This window comes from Panthera uncia, chromosome B1 (assembly GCF_023721935.1).
Source record: "Panthera uncia isolate 11264 chromosome B1, Puncia_PCG_1.0, whole genome shotgun sequence".
Classification (NCBI taxonomy): Eukaryota; Metazoa; Chordata; class Mammalia; order Carnivora; family Felidae; genus Panthera; species Panthera uncia.
Genome location: NC_064811.1, coordinates 169,284,012 through 169,298,107, shown reverse-complemented (window position 1 = coordinate 169,298,107; position 14,096 = coordinate 169,284,012). Strand labels below are relative to the sequence as shown.

The 14,096-nt window shown below is 42.2% G+C and overlaps 1 protein-coding gene across 1 annotated transcript in view; it reads left to right on the top strand.

Moving 5' to 3' along the window:
- EBF2 (EBF transcription factor 2) overlaps window positions 1-14,096 on the top strand; it is a 193,444-nt gene that overhangs the window by 159,369 nt on the left and 19,979 nt on the right. The window lies entirely within an intron of this gene.

Here is a 14,096-nt window from a genome sequence, read left to right as displayed (position 1 = left end):
TATATATATATATATAATTATCCACATGCATAACATAGTTGTTGACAAATGGTAGGCATAAAATAAGCTTATGCTAACAAATGAATCTTTTTATACATAAGATAATATATCACAAGTAATGAATATGTTCTCTGTCCTTTTCCTTTTGATTTAATGAACATGTATACATATATACATGTATGTATATATGTGTGTATACATATATGTATGTATGTGTGTTTAAATATATATATATATATATATATATATACACATACACATATATATGAAAAAGGAATAGTTGTATAAAAAACCCCAGTAAGATTAAAAAGCCCTGCATATGAAGGTCTTAACAATGGTGGTTTCTAGGTGTTGGTATTATTATTATTATTTTAAGTTTTGCTTACTTATATTTATTACTTTCTGAAAAAAATAAGTAACTTTTAATTAATAGTTAAACAAAGAAAATGTGGTATAAAAAATTAATGTTCCCCATATTTAAATTCTGAAACAACACACATTGGTCGACTTGATTCTTTAGGCACAAAAAAGAGTATTTCCAGCCAGGGAAGCAGTGAAGCTTGTTCCAGAAGACTGGCTTTGAGAAAGAAGGACCATGGGAAGCAGTTAAGGGTGAGGAGGGTGGGGACACAGTAGTATATTCTTTCACAAATAGAGAAGAAAATAAAAATACAAACACTGTTCAGGTGGCTCAGGAGGCTGGTCACTCTCTCTAAAAACTTCTACCTGAGGTTGCTGAGCCAAATGGGACTAGGGTTGGTAGAGACAAGTGACTAATGTTATTCACGGAGGGGCCCAGGCGCTACAGGAAATGGTCTGGCGATCTCTGGTCTTGCCCACTCAATGAGCAGCCACCAACATGGAAAGCACTTTCCAGCCCATCCGGGATCTTGGTCCAAGAGCTGGAGAGGCAGTGGCTTCCCCCCGTGACTGGAGGTGGGGCTACAATGCCTCCCGAGCCGAGGCCTGGCTTCAGGGAGCCTGGAGAATCCTGACCTTCTCTCTGGGTGGTGATGGGGAGAGAACTTATGGATTTCCAGCCAGCCCGGCCTCCTGAGCCACACGTTCGGAGCCTCAGAATGTGCTCGGCTGCAGGATAGTGTGTCAGAAACCCCTAGAGGTCTAGACAAAATACTCAGCTCCAGTGGTCACGTGGAAAATCGCATCTTGATTCCAGAGGAAAAGAAAACCTTGAGAAATCTAGAGAGCTTTAGTGGGGACAGACTGGGCACCAGCGATCGGCTGGCATCCAAGGGGAGGGTGCACTGGACTCAGCCAGAAGACGTGCTTTCGGATGCCGGCTGTGGCACCAATGACTTGTTTGTCCTTTTGACAAGTCAGCTAACCTTCCTGAGCCTCATTTTCTTCATCTGTAAAGCTCTGGTACTAATCATACTATTACCCATAGGTGTTTTCCTAATTTGGCTGAGCATGAGAATCATGCTTGGCTTCGTTCCAGACATACCGAATCATTCTCTTTGGGGAGGGTCTGAGAATCTGTATTTTAAACAAAGAAACAATTTTGAGAAGCCTGAGTCCTGCTCATGAGGCCGTCGTGGAGACTTTCTTGCTGGTAAAGTGCCCTGCGCACGGGGGCAGCTCCTTCGAGACTGAGTCGTTGCACCGCGAACACAATAATATTTACTCTCAGGTGGAACTTTCTAGGAGACTCAAAAAGCAGGAGGTGGGAAAGGAGGCTCCAAGGTCCAACCATTGATGGTTGCTGTATCCAAGGATACACCATCATAATAAACCCAAGCCTATTAGAGGTAACTTACTTGATATAATTAGCCAAAAGGCAGTAATCAGCTCCCCGTGGTTGTTGCGCCAAGTACAGCATAAACAGCATCAGGGCTCTGAAAAACAACACATTTGCTTCACACGTGTGACTTTGCAGATCTGTTTTCCTCCAACCGTGGTTTGCTAAAGTGTGGCTTGCTGCTGTGGAGTTGAGAGATCCACGTGAGAATACAGCTCCTCGGGAAAGGTCCGACTGCCTCTGTCTGCTTGGGGACCGAGGCATGGTATACCAGCCGGGGCTCAGAGGGAAGAAGGACCTCTGCTTTCCTCACAGACCCTTCCACAGTGAACTTGGAGGGCAGAAAAATAATCGCGGTAGAGGCGCCCAGTGGGATCATGGTTATTGGTTGTGCAGGTGCTTCCTGGCTGTCTTGTGGGTGCAGGAAGGGGATGTCTGGAGTGTGCATCTGGGGGTAGAATGGCCACAGTTTATAATGATAAAATCTGCACCACCCACAGAAACCAGTGAGAGGTCATGGTTTTTGAAGGCAGGTCATCGAGGATAGGGGGGTAGATGAGTACAGCTTTTCAGTGTTACTCCTCTGGTTCTTTGGCCTAAACATCTGGTGTAAACGTTTGATTGTTGGTGAAGAAGTCTCCCGTAAGTTCTGTCGTCAGATAGGACTAGTGAGAAAAAGAAATGATGATACGAATTCAGTAGTCCTATCTGGCATCGTTTGAGGAGGTAGGGCCAGGCTCATATCTCACGAGCTCATATCATCACTGCTTTTCCCCCAGGGTGATGATTCTATTAGTGTCTCGACCTTATAGATGAGAATGCTGCTGCCTAAGGTCACCGAGATAGGTGCAATCCTAGGTGTCTCATTTCAAAGCTGCCTTCTTCACCACTGACCTATGCTACTCACCAATCCCGTAGAGCAAATAGAAGAAATTACACCAAGGCCATCTCTTTGGCTTCATCCAATATTTTACCTGGCAAATGCCAGTGGCCTTGCCTCTCTGGCCGGTACTCCGAGGAAATGCACAGGAGATAAGCCTGGCCAGTGAGCACGGAGGGGCTCAGAAGACGCCTTGCCTGGAGCGCCTGGGTGGCTCAGTCGGCTAAGCGTCTGACTTCGGCTCCGGTCACGATCTCACAGTTTGTGAGTTCGAGCCCCGCGTCCGGCTCTGTGCTGACAGCTCAGAGCCCGGAGTCTGTTTCAGACCCTGTGTCTCCCTCTCTCTCTGCCCCTCCCCGACCCCTGCTCATCCTCTCTCTCTCTCTCAGAAATAAATAAACATTAAAAAGATTTTTTAAAAAAAGAAGAAGACGATGACTTGCCTGTGCCCTGCTGTTCCACATTGCGAAGTGGGGATGTCGTGTGATCGGCTGAGACTCTATGGAGTGCTTCCAATTCCCTAGAAGTCATAGAAACTATCCTCTCCACGAATAACTGAAGTTGGGAAAGGAGTACCAACTCCACTTTCTTATTAGGAGAGAACCTAGTGCTGGAGTGGAAGACAGGGACTGAGTTTGGAGGCCTGGATTTGAGTCCCAACTTTCCTGCAAATCACTTAACCCTTCTGCATGTCGGGTTCCTAAAGTGAACAAATAGGAAGGTATGTCTCTCATGAGGAAAATGAAATGGTATAGATTTGCAAATGCATATGCTTAGAAATATCGAAATAGAAGTCCAGTTCATTCCCGTCGGCGTTTGGCAGGGGGGCACGCGTTTCTGGGATGAGTTTTACGTGGCTTCGCCTTCTTCACCGTTGGATCCAGGGTGGGCTTTTTGGCATGTGTTCCCTTCTGAAAAAGGTGGATTCTTCTTGAAAGGCCCGCCACACTGTGCTCTTCATAGCTGGGACTAGGTTAGAAATCAGGATTCTGTCGGGGCCAGAGGGGGCCGAGGCAGCCTGAGAACATGGGCTCTGAAGGTGGAGAGAAGGGGGAGCGGGTTTTCAAAGGGGGACAGAAGGAGCAGAAGACACCTAATCGGCCCAGGTGGCCCAGGCATGCACGGAGGAGCTGCTTGCCCAGGTGTGTGGTTGAACTTGGATGTTGGCAAATGAGAACGGATGGGGACCCTGGGACGCTGAGGAGCCAAAGAATTCATGTCACCTCACCTCCGTCCCCAGAGACCTTCTTACCTTTTGCTTTAGCACAAACAATTGCATCTGATTCCATGTGTTAACAAGACAAAGCGTTAACAAGAAAATGGCCAAGAACAGGCAGCAGTTGGGAGAAGAAATGGAAGACCTGGATTTTTCCACAAACCTTTACATCACACCCGAGGCTTGGTGTAGGGCGTGGGGTCCTCTTTTCACAAAGCTGCCCCTCACAGGTGTGCAAGTGGGATTGCAAATGTGAATAGCTCATTGCAATTCACGTTTCGTTCTTTCTTTTTCTTAGAGCGGTACCCTGAAAAAAAGAATTCCCATTTAAGAAATGAATCTGATTTTTAGTTAAAAATACCCAGTTCAGACATCAAAAACTGGCCCGAGTACAATTGTTCCCTGTTCACCCTGGAAACAGGTTGAATCAATAGCCCTCCTGGTAGCCTGCACTTTTACTGAGGTCGCCTCTGCCCCCACCTCTTGTAAAATTCGGATCCATCATTCAGCTGAGTCTGAAGAATGATGTCTCCATTGGAAGCCCCAGAATAGGGGGCTGTTGTTTCACTGGAGACATCTCAGCCCCTTAATGGCCTGGTGCTCTCGGCTATAATATTCTAAATACACATTACAGAGAGCGTGATCATATTCATAACTGCTCCATTGTGGCATTTAGATTTACCCTTGAAATTTATCTTTAATTTTTACAGTTGTCTCCTTAACCACGTATATTACTCCCTTCTTCAAACAATCTGTCTTCCTGCTGCAGTTTTTCTTGAAACCAAAGCATAATTAAATATTAAATTAATATTTCATTTAAAATTAAATATCAAAGGCTTCAGTCTAATCTTTCACTTATGCACTGCTGGTTCTCACCTCGTGTTCTTGTTCCTGTATCCACGAAGGCGGGTACCGCCTCTTAATAATGTGTTCTTATATTATCTTTGTCCTTTTTTTTAATTGGTGACACCGAACTTTTGCTACATTGAAACAAACGGATGTGGGGAAAGGTTTTAATGTAGCAAAGGTTAACGAGGATGTAATTCAACAGCCTATGGCTTCAGCCCCACCCGTCTCCACTTCTCAAAGAAGAATTTCACTGCACCAGATAAATAATAGCCTTCGAATCATATGCAAGGGCCTACAAGGGATCTTAGAGGCCCTTTCGCCCAAGCTTCTGTCTTTGCAGAGAGAGAAACCAAAGTCCGCCTGGCCTAGAAGATGGTGTATGGTCGGTCATGGGTGGGGGAATAAAGCAGATCCCAGGCCAGACCAATTTTACCTCCATTGGCTAGCCAATGCTCTGAAAAAATTTAATTTGGGAGCATTAAGGTGCTAATTGAACATAGGCCTTAAAAGAAATGAACGTAGGCTTTGCATGTTGGACACATGAGCAGTGGGGCAGAAGGTAGATGATTGGACAAGGACATTGGGAAGGTGAGGAGAGAGAGAAAGAGAGAGAGGGAGAGAGAGAAACTAAAATCAAAGCACAAAGAAGGCAGACCCCACAGGAATCAATATGGAGGCTCAAGGCTCTTTGAAGAGATGGACACTGAGGCAAAAGCAGAATGGAGAAGTCCTAGAGGTAACATGAAGGCAAGAGCTGGTCTCTGTACATCTGAATTCTTCCCCATGCTGTTGTTCTCCACCTTCCTGTCCTGTCAACAGGACTTTGACCAGAGCCACATAGAGAGGTATTCGTGATGCAGTTTTTCCCCTTCGCTTGCGTATCAAAGTCCATCTTCTGATTTGGTGTTTGTCTGGCAGTCACATTGCAGAGATTTGATTCTTTTCCATTGCTTTCTTTATTATTGGAGAAGGATAAGATTTCCAGTTAGGACTAGAGAGATCCTCTATTTATGTGGTCTAGACCCCTCAGTGGACCATGGGCTCTATGCATATCTAATAAAAGTGAAGATCCTTTGTTGCCGATAAATGCACATATGTGCAAACATACAGCTAGGCTCAGACTTTTAGAATTTTATTGGCCTCTTGATGGCCATCCATACACTCCATGATGATCGTAGGCTCCAGCTGAAGACTTACCAGTGAGGAAAGCTGAAACCCAGGCCAACATCCTAGAGTGACAGCCCAATTGAGCACTCAGATCTTCCCTCACCACATCATCTGATTTGTCTCTTCTCAAATTTCTGCAAAGGAATTTGATCAGCCTTTGAAGCCGCCATTTTTGTGATGAGTACTCCTGTCGGCCAAGGGCATAAATGACCTCCTGCCTGCAATGTCAATGCTGTCTTTGTTGAGGGTTGACCAGAACTGTAACAAAGACTCCCCATTCCATGTTAGCCAGTGTCCCCTATATTTTTTTTGGAAACAGAAGTAGAGGGTAGGCATTATCTGGTTTCTGTGCCTCCCTTTAAGGAAAGCAATAATCATATAGAACTTATACATCTCACCAACCTCTGGGGAAAATTAATATTGAACACCAGCCAGCTTTTTTTCTAATGAGTGGTTCCCAGTAGATATTTTTAGTTAAATACTATTTACTTATAAAATAAAACCTTTACACACTGCTTATAGTTTGTATCTATTTGCCGGATCCAAGATATGTAAGAAACCTCATATATTATACCCGCAATCAAAATGAGAAATGACACATAAGATCCAGGCTCTCAGGAGAAATATTATGAAATCTCAAGGTATTGATGAAAGTTTTTCCAAGGCTGATCCAAATGGGATTTAGATTCTGTGGCAGTTGAAATGTGTATTATTAAACTCCTTAAGCAAACCCGAATGACTCCCAGTGGAGGATTAAGACATTCTATGTATAGCAAAGACGAAATTCTCATGTCTGAGTTTTCTCTATTGAATTCCCCCTTGATTAGCTTCTGTAATATTTAACTTCATGCCATGCCATAATTATTTAATAAAAGGTAAATATAAATTATATTTCAGCGGGGATATGACCTTTTACCTTAATGTGATGTTACTAAAGAAAGACATAGATAAATAGAGCCTATAGATCGAAGTGCATTTTTAATTTACTCTGTTTTTGCCCTGCTAGCACTTCTCTGTGTCCCTGTCAGCCAAGGGGCCGGCAGCGTTTCACAGCACCCCCCACTCCATGTGGTAGGAGAGGTTGGAAATTCACACTGATGATGGTGGTTAATGATCTGGTTGGCCCTCGGAGGCAGTCTTGGTGCTGATCTTGGGCACCTCATTAGCTAATTGAGGTTTGCTTGGCTCGCGCCGAGGCCTGAAATGTCAGAGAACACCCAGGGAGATGGGGAGGAGGGAAGCCGGGATTCGACGTGAGGCTGAACCGACAGGATGCAAAACCAGCTGGTCAGTTGGGAAGTCAGTTTGGAACCAAAGTAAAGGTTGTCCAGTTCAACCTGGATGTTCTGACGGCCGAAAACTGGAGGCATTGACCGACTTTTCTTCTTTTGGCTTGGTGTTGACTAAGCACCGCTCATGATTTGTGCTTCAGACGTGCCCTTGATTAAACGAAGTCGTGTGTGTACATGCGTGTGATTTTTTTTTTTCCCTGTCCGTATAGGCGACAGTGTATTTTACCATTGTCTTCTCATCTGGGATACACACAGAACCCCTCCCACAGTTTGCTGTGAAGTCTGGCAGGGGCCTGCCAAAAAACACTCAACATCAGAAATAGATGAGGATGCCTGATCAACTTCTCAGTTTAAAACCTGCATCACTAACCCGGTGTGGTCAAGATAGTCTGCTATTTCTGATTTGGGTGGGGAGTGAGGAGAGGAGGGCAGGCAAGATAAAGCAGACATTACCCTTGGGACCTGGTGGTTTCCCATCCAACGGGAAGAACAGTGGGTACAAATGTGAGATCAATTCTGTGCAAGAGAAACTTCCATCTACATCCCACTTCTGTGTACTGATTAAAGCCCAGCCGTAGAGAATTCCTCTGCAAGTGGCAGGAAGCACAAGGGATACGGGGATTAGTGGTGGTCATGGGGGGACCCCTGGAGCTGTAGTGAGGGGGAGTGAGAACCTGCCAGGGGAAGGGGGGGGAGTAGCCATGCAAATGGCTAGAAAGGACAAGGACAGTAGTGGAGACAGGAGGGGGAGGGCCCTCGGAGGGGCTAGATTTTCTACCTTAGGGGATCTTCCCTTACTTTCTAGTAAACACATTGTGAGCATACTAATTTCTATAACTTCCATTTTCTCCACATAAGAAAATCAGTACCTCAGGTAACGAAATGGTGCCGGTTTGAAAACAGACAGGGCAATGATTGATTTAGAGCATTTTGTCACTAGGTCTGTTCTCCCTGCAGCCCTGGGCAGCTGTTTGTGTTTGCTGATTGATACCAAATGGGGCCTTCTCCCACACTCAGGGACTGCGAAGTCAGGCAACCTGGCGAGGCTTCGCTTTGGAGATCTGCAGCCCTTTGCCAGAAGCTAGAGAGGAAGCACGGGAAGGCAGAAGGGCGGGTGCAAAGAGTGGGTGGAAGCAGAAGGTGGCATGGCCACTTGCCAACACTCTCTGCTCTTTACCAGCTCAGCCCAGTAGCTCAGTGCAGAGGGGTAGCCTTTGACCCAGGCGGCCGTTGGTGAATCTGGATAAGGCTTGAGACAACATCTCTAAGGTTCAGAGCACAAGCCTAGGAGTTAGAGAAGACAGGACACAAATTCCACCTTTACTGCCTGGAACCACATTCGAAATGGGGATAAAACCCATATCGTGGGGTTGTAATGGGGATTAAACGAGCTAACGTATGTAAAAGGCCTGTAATACAGCAAGCCTTTGGTTAATTCTAACAGCAGCAATAACAATTTTCATTATTGAATATTATAGCCACTAAAAATATTGTTATTAAAGAAAAAGGATTCAGAAACTGCTGACGTTTTAATGCTAAGTGGGAAAAAAAAAAGGTTTATGGAAGGATTCTAATTATACACACAGGTTTTCTCACATGTGGTTCTGGATAAAATGGTAATTTGAGTCCCAAGTGTTTAATCTGCCCTCAGCCCCAGAAAATATCAGAGGATATTTTCAAGAAAACGACAACAACAACAACAAAAATAGGGGAAATCTAGTCTTCATGTTTGAAGCCAGTTTGGTGTCATCAGTATGCCAGAAATTGTGTGCTGGTGTGTGCAAACAGGGTTGTGTTGGAGGATGTGTAGAAGGCTGCACCCGTCATTCCCCTCCAGGCCTCCTCTGACCCCCTACCCAAAGGGTAAGAACAAGCAACACAAGCAGAAACTTGATCTTGAATGGAGACCAGGGTACCTAGCAGTGCTATATCCAGAGAAGTTGTCATTTACATATGAGGGAGACAAAAAGATATTGTCTCATTGCAGGGGCTTGGATAGAATTCAGCTCTTCTTACTGATGTAACCTGACTGCTGGGGAATTGAACCAGTGAAAAACATAACAATGGAAAAGTTATGGTATCACAAGAGAGAAAGCAGTTCGAGTATTTCAATTATTGTCAATGTAATGACAAAGCCTAATGTCAATGTGAAAATTAGTCTAAAAGAGACGGATCATAGAAAGTCTAACGATAGTGGGGCGCCTGGGTGGCGCAGTCGGTTAAGCGTCCAACTTCAGCCAGGTCACGATCTCGCGGTCTGTGAGTTTGAGCCCCGCGTCAGGCTCTGGGCTGATGGCTCAGAGCCTGGAACCTGTTTCCGATTCTGTGTCTCCCTCTCTCTCTGCCCCTCCCCCGTTCATGCTCTGTCTCTCTCTGTCCCAAAAATAAATAAAAAACGTTGAAAAAAAATAAAAAAAAAAAAAAGAAAGTCTAATGATAGTAATATTAGCTGAAGATGACAACCGAACAATCAAAATGTAAAAGTAGAAAGTATGAGGTACAGAAATTAAGGGTGGACCAAATTCCTTACGTGTGGAGGGGCTTACCGGACTCAAATAATTAGAAAAAAAGATTTTCAGAGAAACCTAAAAGCACTGTTTTTAAAAAAAATTTTTTAAATATTTATTTATTTTTGAGAGAGAGAGAGGGAGACACAGAACCCAAAACAGGCTCCAGGCTCTGAGCTGTCAGCACAGAGCCCGACGCGGGGCTCGAACTCACGAACCGCGAGATCGTGACCTGAGCTGAAGTTGGACGCTTAACCGACTGAGCCACCCAGGTGCCCCTAAAAACACTGTTTTAAGTTAAAATAGGATGTGTATCTTTCTCATTACTAGAGAGAAATATAGCCATTAAAAAACTATCAGAAATACATGGAGAATGTGGAAGGACAAATTTATAGTAGCAATTATATATAAAATATGTTAAATAATATGATCAAAAAGATATATTAAATAATATACTTGAAGCATTACCCATGGAACACAGACAAAACTAATATGTATTAATTCAGAAAAAAACTTAAATTCCAAAAGACAGATATTCTGCAGGCCACCTTTTAGAATCCAATGCAATTAGCTGGAATAAATAATTAACTGACAGCCAAGCATCTCAGATATTTTATTTGGAACAAAAGGAAGACAGAATTAGAAATATGACTATTCATGGGGCACCTGGGTGGATCAAGTCGGTTAAACGCTGAGTCTTGATTTTGGCTCAGGTCATGATCTCATGGTCATGATCTCACAGTTGTGGGACTAAGCCCCATGTTTAGAAATTCTAAATATACTGTGTAGAATCTGTGCTAAAACATTTAAAATTGTAATGAAATGCATGAATTGTCTAGAAGAATACAAATGATATTGAGAAATAAAGAACAAATCTAAGGTTTCTGATTGGCAACCTAATGGACATGACAATTCACAGAAAGCCACATCGGCTTGGGGTATCTTAAGTGGGAGGAGTCTATGTGCTATCCCGTGGAAATTTCCAGCCAATACTTGGAGTGATAAGGCAGAATCTTAGGCAAGCTCTCTTGACTAGAGACAAAGGTTTGTGATAGTCGGCATGTAGCTTGACATGGAAATCATGGGGGCACTGATGAGGTGGTTGAGGGAGAATGTATAGCCAAACAGAAGACTGGCTTGGCAACAGTCATGGGAGAAATAGCATTTACAAGATGGAGGGAGAGCAGTCCTCAAAGTGGCCTGAGATGGCGTGACTAAGGAGGTAGAGTGAAACAGGCAGTGCACTTTCAGGAAAGGCGATGGGTGGAAGAATTTCCAAGGGGAGAGTATTTCCAGTGTCAAATGCTAACTCGTCTTTATCATATGAGTGGAAAAGTTCCGGGGTGCCTGGGTGGCTCAGTCAGTTGAGTGCCCAACTCTTGATTTTGGCTCAGGTCATGATCCCAGTATCGCGGGATAGAATCCCATGTGGAGAACTCACCCAGTCAGCGCTGGGTGTGGAGACAGCTTGGGATTTTCTCTCTCTCCCTTTCCCTTTGCCTCTCTCCCTATGTGCTCTCTCTGTCTCTCTCTCTCAAAGAATATATATTAAAAAAAGAAGAATGGCAAAGTTCCTCTTGGTTTGGTTAAAATGTTATTGGTGACTTTAATGAGAGAAATCTCACAGGGTTCTTCCAGACTTTTAGTCAAGAGAGAATATCCATGCCGTATAAATTTTACAAAGCATAGGATGAAATACAGAGAGCTTCCCAATTTATTTTTCAAAGCTCGTATAAAACACAAATCAACCAGAAGCTGGACAATACCAAGCACACAATCCCAATTATTAATATGGACACATAAACCCCCAGCAACAGTAATAGTAACTAATACTTGTTGAATGATTAGTATGTGCTAGGCACTATTCTCAATAGTTAAATGATTTAATCCTCACAGCAGGATTCTTAGGAAAATGTTAACAAACTGTATTCAGAAATATACCATATCCGTGACTAAACACTTAATTGTGACATATTGGGAAATCTCTTCTCAAATATAATATATACTTGTCAAATGAGAAAATTCATGATTATAATTTCCTCAGATTCTAAAAAGTCCTGATAGAAAACCCTTATTGAAGCATAATAAATAATTTGATGGTGAAATGTCAATGTCATTCCCATTCGGAGAAAAACAAGCAAGAATTTCCACTATCATCCTCATTTTTAGACCTTTTGGGACATTTTAGCTAACATGAGAATGAGATTAAGAGAATGAGTTGGAATTAATATACAGACAAAATGATCCTCATATGTTGATGCCATGAATGGATGATCCTACGAATGAACAGAAAACATTAATGACATCTGTCAGGGGTTTGGTTACAAAATAACAGATAGCCGCCCTTGGTTAAGAACTTTTCTGGGCCAAGAACTGAGCTGGGGACATTATATAAATGGTTTTCTTTAATTTTGACAGCAAACCCATGAGATGGATTTTAAACAGAGGCTTAGAGAAATTAATGGTGGAGCTGAAATTCAAACCCAAGATCCATTTGACTCTAAAGCGGAATCTCTTAATGACTAGGCCATATACGACCACCCACTCCCTGCACGCTGCCTGCACAGACACATAAAAACCAAAAGTGTTTCTAGGCACTAGTAAAACTCCTAGAAAATGTGATGAGGGAGTAATCGTATTGACAAGAAAAATGATAAAAAGTGAAATACAGACCAAAAAATAAAAAGCGTATTAACTAGATGATGAGCAGTACACATTTTATTGGTGGACCTGGGAAAAAAGAAGAAGAAAGAGAATTCATATATGTTTGTATATGTATATGCAAATACCACACGCATTATATGTGTGTGTGTGTGTGTGTGCGCGCGTACTTATCATGGAATTGGGATGATCTTTTTACATATAATACCTGAGGACAAACTGGGATATGATATTATAGCATGGGGACATTCAGAGTGTTAAAAATATTTATACATAAAGTGTTTTTACAAGTAAAAAAAAAAGAAAAAGACTAATCCCCAATTGAAAGGACTATGGAAAGAATCAATAAGCAGTTCATAAAAGAAAAAAATTAAAATGATCAGCAAGTATAAGAAAAAGCTCTTCAATTTCACTGATGAATAACGAAATAGATGTTAAAGTGACCACATGCACCGCTGGAGGGAATACAAATTTGTACAGTCTTCTGAGAAGAGTTCGGCAGGATGTGTGGAAGGCCTTAAATATAAATCATAGTTTTGGTCCAGTAATTCTAATTCTTGGAATTATCCAATTGAAATCATTAAAACTATACACAGCGGATAATTATGGCTCTGATTTTTATAATAGTGAGAAATTAAGGATCACGTTAAATGGCAAACGTTAGGAAGCCATTTAAATAAATTATAGGCCATGACATGGAAAAATATGCAGGAATTTTAAATAATGTTATAAAAGAATATTGAATAAGCTGGGGAAAAGTTTGATATGTTGCTAAATTGATAAAAAGTAGGTTATGTAACAGTGTGAATAATTTTAAGTATGCGTGCGTGTTTAGATCTGTAGGGATATGAGCAAAAATGCTAACCCAGCTCATCTCTAAAATGGTGAGATTATGGATGATTGTATTTTTATTTCCGCATTTAAATTTTTTGAATAATTCTTTTGAACCAGAGGTGTTGCTTTGATATTTAGAATAATAGCAACAAATATTCATAAAACATATGTGCAAAAAGGAAGATTAAAAAAGGAAGTACACCCTCCTGTGTTTACTGCTGCCTAATGGGAGTGCAGGTGATTATTTTTTTATTCTTTGCATCTTTTTTCTTTACTTTGATCATGCGTTAATTTTGAAACTACAAAATTTAAACAACAGACTTATAAAAACTCAAAGAAGACAGGAAGAAGGAGAAAGGATAAGGGAATCCACTCCAAAAATTCTTTAGCATGGTAGAAATGGGGAGATGTGTCATTCATTCACTCTGTCCCTCACTCATTTTACAAATTGCTGATGCCAAATGCCTACTATGTGCCGGGCACTGTCTTCAACAATGGGAACACAGTGGCAAAGCAAAGCATGTGTCCTGACTCTATGGAACTTTCAGCATATGGTGGAGCCTGACAGTATATGAATGTACGTGTAGCAAAATGTAATGGGAAATTCTGAAAGTGTATTGCATAAGAACAGGGCTTTGGGAGAATAAATTCACAGAAGGTTTGTATATGTATGAATGGAAATATTTAGGAGAATAAGAAAAACTGATAATTAGGAGAATTAATAGATGATAAAGGTATACTTGGGAAACGGAAGAGGGGGGAAGAGAAAAAGCATGTAAGGGTAGCTTATTGTCTTTGTAGAAAACTGGGAGATGGTCGAGTGTGTAATATTTCTGGTTATTTGAGAGTGAGCGGAGAAGGAGAAGTTGTATGCACTTAAGGCAGAATGGTAAGTAAATGTAATAATCCCGAAATTCTGAAATATCGTTCG